Genomic DNA, 6,352 nt, shown 5'->3' with positions numbered 1-6,352 from the left:
GAGTAGAGAGTAATTATTGACCATAGCCTAGAATTATCTATCCATAAAAAGTAGGATTCCTTTTCCACTACGGATATCGGAGTGCATCTTTGGATCCTCCTCTTTAGTCCATAGATAGCCGCTGCAAAGAATAATCAATGGTGGAGTGCACCTTTGGATCCTCCTCTTTAGTCCTCTTTAGTCCATAGACAGTCGTTGCAAAGAATAATCAGTGGTGGAGAGATACTAAGAGATATACACAAAAGCCTTTTATGTATCCACCCCTCTATCGTACTTGCCTCCGACTATGCTCGTAGTTTGACAAAATGTTTTAGTGTCTTCAAGAATTGTTCTAGAAAGAACATCTATCTAAAGTGCACCACTCCACAAATAAGAATGTCATCAACTAGATGGAGAAGTAGGTGCACTTGAATTACAAGAATGGACCATGGGAAACAATCCTTGCTTGCACAAATAGCCTCCACTAAAAGAAGGTGAGTTGTAGGAATGGATGAGATTTCTATTTCCTTGGAGCTCGTAAACCTACATGTAATACAAGTATTTAGCCACATGACTGAAATAAGGAGGCAACCAATCTGAATGGGAGAATCTAAATGGGAGGCATTGTGCATTATCTCATCCCTTCTCCAAAATAAAATATTTCTCTCTTTACATTTTCATCTCTATATCCACTTATGCCTATTGGAATGACAAACTATAAAACTTGAGCACACATATGACTATTACATTGAGGACACAAGCATGTGTAAATGAGAGAAGAAGGAATAGTGATTGACTTGAAGAAGGATCTTGAGTCCATAGATCTAAGCAAAGTCTCCCTTCTTGCTTTTCATGAATGTACTCTTGAGGGACGACATGTAGCTTGTGGGAGTGCAAATAGAGGTAATGACTCACTTCATTTTCTCTTGCTTACTTTGGACATAATCCAAGGTACCTTGGGAAGGATCATCTTCCCACAAGGCCCCATGTGAGGTGCAGTGTTGAGCTAGAAAAAGTTGGAAAGCCAAAGTGAAGAAGATAAGGAGGGATCAAGCTTATACTATACTAGGAAAGTAGGCATTTTTGTACAATGATGAACATGGGGCATATTTTTGCTTCCACCTTGTATTCTAAGATCGACATTAGAGGTCAGAAGCCCATATAGGGGGCAAAAACAATGTAATTAGGACCTTTTTGTAAAGTGGATAGTGAATAGAGAGTTCAAGCATTGAACCTACTTGTGAGTGTACTTTCATGTGCTCATAAATCTTATTGTACTTCAAATTTGTGAATGAATCTGTGTACACTTGTACTTTAGATAGTCATGTGTACAATGATATGCTTGGTTTAGCACAAAAGTGTCATTAGGCAGACATGAGTACGTTTTTATTGCACTAAGTAAATTTGGTCATATCTACTATATATGGTATTCATTTTTTATGATTTAGAGCTCATTGGAATGTACTCTTGCTGAGAGCTACATACTGATGTACTCAATTGTCAAAAATGATGACCCACAAACATGGGTATGTTTTTGAAAATGTACCCTTATCTCTCAGATCTGAAGTCCAAATAGTGATTTATTGACTTTAGAGTACTCCTGGGAGTATTTGTAAGTCATTGGGAGTGTTTTTGTGTGCTTTGGAAAAACTGACATGAGTACGATTTTGAGCACATAGGTATGCTTTCTGTATCACTATTGGTCTATGGGTTTTGTTACATAAATGTACCTTGGATCTTGTCTGGTGTTCACTTAGATGGGTTTTATCCATTGTATCAGCTTGAAACATACTTAAAACTCACGGTTTGGTGAGTTTTAGTGTGATGCATAGTGTTGATGACTATCTAAGACCTGTAGTATAGAGCTTGAGTTCATAAAGCAAATACACTATGACTTGACAAGATATTTAATGGCTTGCATGTCTTGGCTAGCATCTAATGAATCCCTTTTGTCCATTAAATGATCCCATATGGCTTATCCCACATTCTTAAACACAAGCATTGAATTCAAAATATTTGGTTTTGACCGATAGGGTAGGCTGAGCAAAATTGAGTGCCATGACATACCTCTCAGGGGTCTATTTGGGGGAGGGTATTGTGGATGATGCTCCTCCCAATGCTTCTCCCAATCTTTCATGCTCCATTGGGTGGCTCTATCCCATTGGTAGAAGGTACATGCTTGGGATGCAATGTAGGCAAGAGACAATAGTTGCTGGAATATATCACCTTGTTTAAGAGCGCAAACTTCTCATTCACCAATGATGAACCACAAATTGGGCATGCATTGTGTCCAAATGTGGATAAACCTAGAGCATTTGTGCAAACAAGAAGGGTTAATACCATTTTCAATATATGTCAATGTCTACATAACACAAAAAATGAAATATGAGCATACCAAAATCTCTCCAAAGCCTAGAAAGTCATGCATCATCTATAAGAGGATACCCTTAACTAAAGCATGTCAATATTGAGGGGGTTTGGAAACATCCATTACCTTAATGCCCCTCCACACTCCTAGGCCTCAATAAGAGACGCTAAGTAAGCATCCATGTTTTTTATGTTACACTTTCCTAGGATGAGAAGAGAGAGAAGGATGTTGCCTTTCTTGGTTGCCTCCCATGGCGAAATGTTATAGTTCACAACCAAAACCACAACTAGCCAAATACTCTAAGTGGTTTTCAAAGGGATTCATACCATCAATAGCCAAACCAAGCCTTTAGGGTTGAGGCTCATCCTTGGACTTTTCCCATGTATTTTCAATGTGATGCCATGCATGTGTATCCATTAGCACTCTCATAATCCTATCAATAAAACAATTTATTGCATGCCACGTGACTAGCATGCTAGTCCCTTTACTCCTATACATGCGTTGGTGGACATAAAGAATAAGTGGAAAGTACTTTAGGACCTTACAAGACATTGTGTGTAAGTGTTCTCACCACAAAAGAGCACAAAATCATTGACACATACATGTATGTGCAAATAATCCATCTCCAAGCTCACCATGATACCTTCAGCATCTCAATGGCTATCTAGTAGTTGATTGCCTATGGTGGGTAGCTGTCACATGCACATCTAGCCCTATGTGCCATGTGGACATGCTGACTCCAACCTAGGGCTAGCTTAGGACTTGGGATACATATATTTTAGCCTAGGGGGCTGATCTGGCAATTTTGTGAGCCTCTTGAAGGACCTACATGCCCAGACAGCTCATTAGATGCATAACCCTCTGATTGCACACCCATGCCCCGGGAGCAGTCTTTAGCCGTTTTCGGCCGCATCGAGCATGTTAGCTAGGCATAACGGGATGGGAAAGGGGTTTTATCATGTTTTTATGACCAGGGTTTAGCTTTGGAAGTGTTTGGTCTAGCCTCACAGGCTCAATGTCCATGCCCCTCCATTGCCCCTCTGCCATGGGAAACCCCTCTTAGGCCTACACCCAAATCTAGGCACCTCCACTCACCCTCCACCCACCAAGCACCCAAAACTAGGTGCCCTAGCACCCAAAACAAGGAAAATCAACCCCCACTCGTGAGTTCTCTCTCTCTCTTCCTGTTTCTGACCTGCAGCCCACAAAAACAACCCATTCCCCTCAATTCAAGCTTCTTCCAGGCCCTGGCAATCAGAAAAACACAAGTAGTACACACATAGCACTTGAGTTCTTGAGCTCTAAGGTTGTGTTTTCTTGCACGCTCAGCCCTCTTGCTCTCATAGCGCCTCCATAGCCACCATAGCTCCCTCTTGGCAGCTAGTAGTACCTCCGCAGCAGCACCCGTAGCTCCATCAACACTCGTCAAGCTCATCGTCATCAACATAGAGAAGGTTTTACATCAGCAAATCAGCATTGTAAGCATCATTTGTGCAATCAAGAAGCAAATACTACTCCATTTATGGAGTAGGGGGCCCTTAGAGGGCGGTTGGGACCCCATCTGGTGTCATTTTTCTCTCTTTCTCTCAATCTGTCTCCATTACTATCACTAATCGTGCTGGCGTAGCAGCATTAGTACCATTTTAGCACTAACCAAGTGCATAAGCATAAGTATTCAACCATCTCTCTCTCTCTCTTGTATGTATGTGCGAAACGCTCTTCTCTTGGTGACCTAAGCATCATCACTTCCATTCATTAGACTCCCAACCCTTTCCCCTCTCCTCTCCTCTCTCTTAAGCTAATAAACCATTAGAATTCCCCTCCTAAATCACCCTCAAAACATGCTTAATTGTAGTAGTAATGTATGAATTCTCACTACTCTCTCTCCATTATTACTAAATACGATCTTATTTATGAAGATTCTCTATAATTTTTTATAGGAGAGCTCTTGGACTCAAGCTATGGGGGGGGGAGAATGGAGACAACTCACCTATGATGGAACTTGATTAAATACAAAATTGGTCAACAAAACATCTAGATGGAGCTTCCATATTGGTGGAACCGCCTTAATGCAACTTTGGTGGTGTTAATTCCTATTCTATCTTAACCTCCTCCCTACACACCCTCAAGGCCTATATAAAGAGGCCTTCTCCTTTGTAAGAGAGAGCCAAGAGGCCTTCTTCAACCCTATTGAGCCTTCCCCATTCTCTCTCATGAACTTATGCAGTTCATTCCTTTACTATAGCTTATGCATGCTCTACAGTGTAATAAGCCCATGCTATTGGTGTCCATATTGTGTATATTGGTTATGTCTTGAGGATTCTCCATCTCTTGTGCCCTCTTAAGTTTTATTGATTCATCTATTTTTTGTAGTTCTCTCTCTCTCTCTCTCTCTCTCTCTCTCTCTCTCTCTCTCTCTCTCTCTCTCTCTCTCTCTCTCTCTCTCTCTGTTTTTCTCTCTTCTCCCTCACAAGCTCCTCTCCCTCTTGCATGGCAACCTAGTCCGCTCTTCCATGACTAGGTGGTGTCCTTACCTCATTCACTTTGTGGGAAAAGAGAGTTTGGCATAGTATAGAGGCTGCCATACCGGATTTCCTTCGTCATAAATTGGTGCCCCCACTAAGGGGGGGGGCCAGAGATGAGGGAGGGGCCAAATGTAGGGGGAGGCCAATTTAGGGGTGGGGGGTAAATTTGGCGGAGGGTCAAATGTTGGGGGGGGGGGGGGGGGGGGGCGGGGGGGGAAGGGGGTGGGGGGGTGCAAATTTGGTAGCAGGGTCAGAAGGACGCCCGCGGGAGACGGTGGGGGAGGAGAAAGCGTAGGGTGGAGGAGGTGAAGGAGGCAGATAGGTGGAGACATGCTAGCGATAAGGAGGGAGGAGACGAAGAGGAGGCCCGCGAGAGGGAGGGAGCGGCACCAGCGGTGAGGAGGGAGGCGGAGGCCACACGAAGAGGAGGGGGTGGCGACGAGGAGGAGGCGGAGCCCGCGAAGGGGCAAGGGCACCGACAAGGAGGAGGCCGAGGCCGAGAAGGGAGGAGGGATGGCGGCAAATGAGGAGGAAGGAGGGACGTGGAAGGGGTGGTGGACAAGCAGGCGATGAGAAGGGGAGGGCTTCGCGGCGAGCAGGTAGGCGACGCGACGAGGGACGGAGAGAAAGAAGACGAAGAAGCAAAAGACGGTTTGCTGTTTTTTTTTTCAATGGTGGTTTTTTGTTTGTTTTTTCATTATTTTTTTAAATATATATTTTTCTTGTTAGGGGGTATTTTGAATTTTTTTTTTGGTTTTTTTTTAATTGTTGTTTGGTGTGTTTGATTGTGTTGTGTTGTTTTTTGTTTTTTTTTCAATTTTTTGTTGTTTTTTTTTCTTTTACTTTTGTTTTTGTTTTGTTTTGATTATTATGTTTTTATGATTATTTTGTTTCTTTGTATTGGCCTCCATGTTTTTTGTGTTTTTGTTTGGTTTTTATTGTTGTTGTTTTTTTGTTTGTTTTTGTTTTTTTTTAAAGTAATTATTGTTGTTTGGTTTTTTTTTTGGATTTTTAAAAATGTAAACGGTGGTTGTGTTTGGTGTATTATTTAAAACAATGAGAGGAGGAGAATAATTAATGTTAAAAAATGAAAAATTAAATTAAATTTAAAAAATCCAAAAATGGAAGAGCTCCCCCCCCCCCTCCCCGATCCTGTGCGTATGCACGGGGCGGGGGTAAAAAAAGTTGCAGTGATGGAATGGAACATGGCCAGGATGTCAAGACGAAAAGGTGCGAAGACAACGGGGCATCTCGAGGTGCATAAATTCAAAAAAGCACATGTGGAAAAGCACGTGGGAACTCAGCAAAACAAAGAAAAATTAATAACGTACAAACCGTGCTTCGGAACACAATGCCGTAAAAATGAAAACTAGGCCCAAAGGCAAGGGAGAGACTGTGAAAAAGTGCAACGAGGTGTTCGAGATCAAATCAAGGCATTCCCATGGAAAAAAGGCAAAAAACAGGCCCGAAAACCCATATG

The 6,352-nt window shown here is 42.3% G+C and overlaps 1 pseudogene; it reads right to left on the bottom strand.

Annotated features, from left to right (window-relative positions):
• Positions 1 to 284: 284 nt before the first annotated feature.
• LOC148017713 (uncharacterized) lies at positions 285 to 3,224 on the bottom strand (annotated as a pseudogene).
• Positions 3,225 to 6,352: the final 3,128 nt, after the last annotated feature.

The sequence above is a fragment of the Lygodium microphyllum genome, chromosome 21 (assembly GCF_053477565.2).
Source record: "Lygodium microphyllum isolate KBCC chromosome 21, Lygodium_microphyllum_v1.1.10, whole genome shotgun sequence".
NCBI lineage: Eukaryota > Viridiplantae > Streptophyta > Polypodiopsida > Schizaeales > Lygodiaceae > Lygodium > Lygodium microphyllum.
Note: the sequence above shows the minus strand (reverse complement) of the source record. Positions and strands in the feature narration are given on the sequence as shown.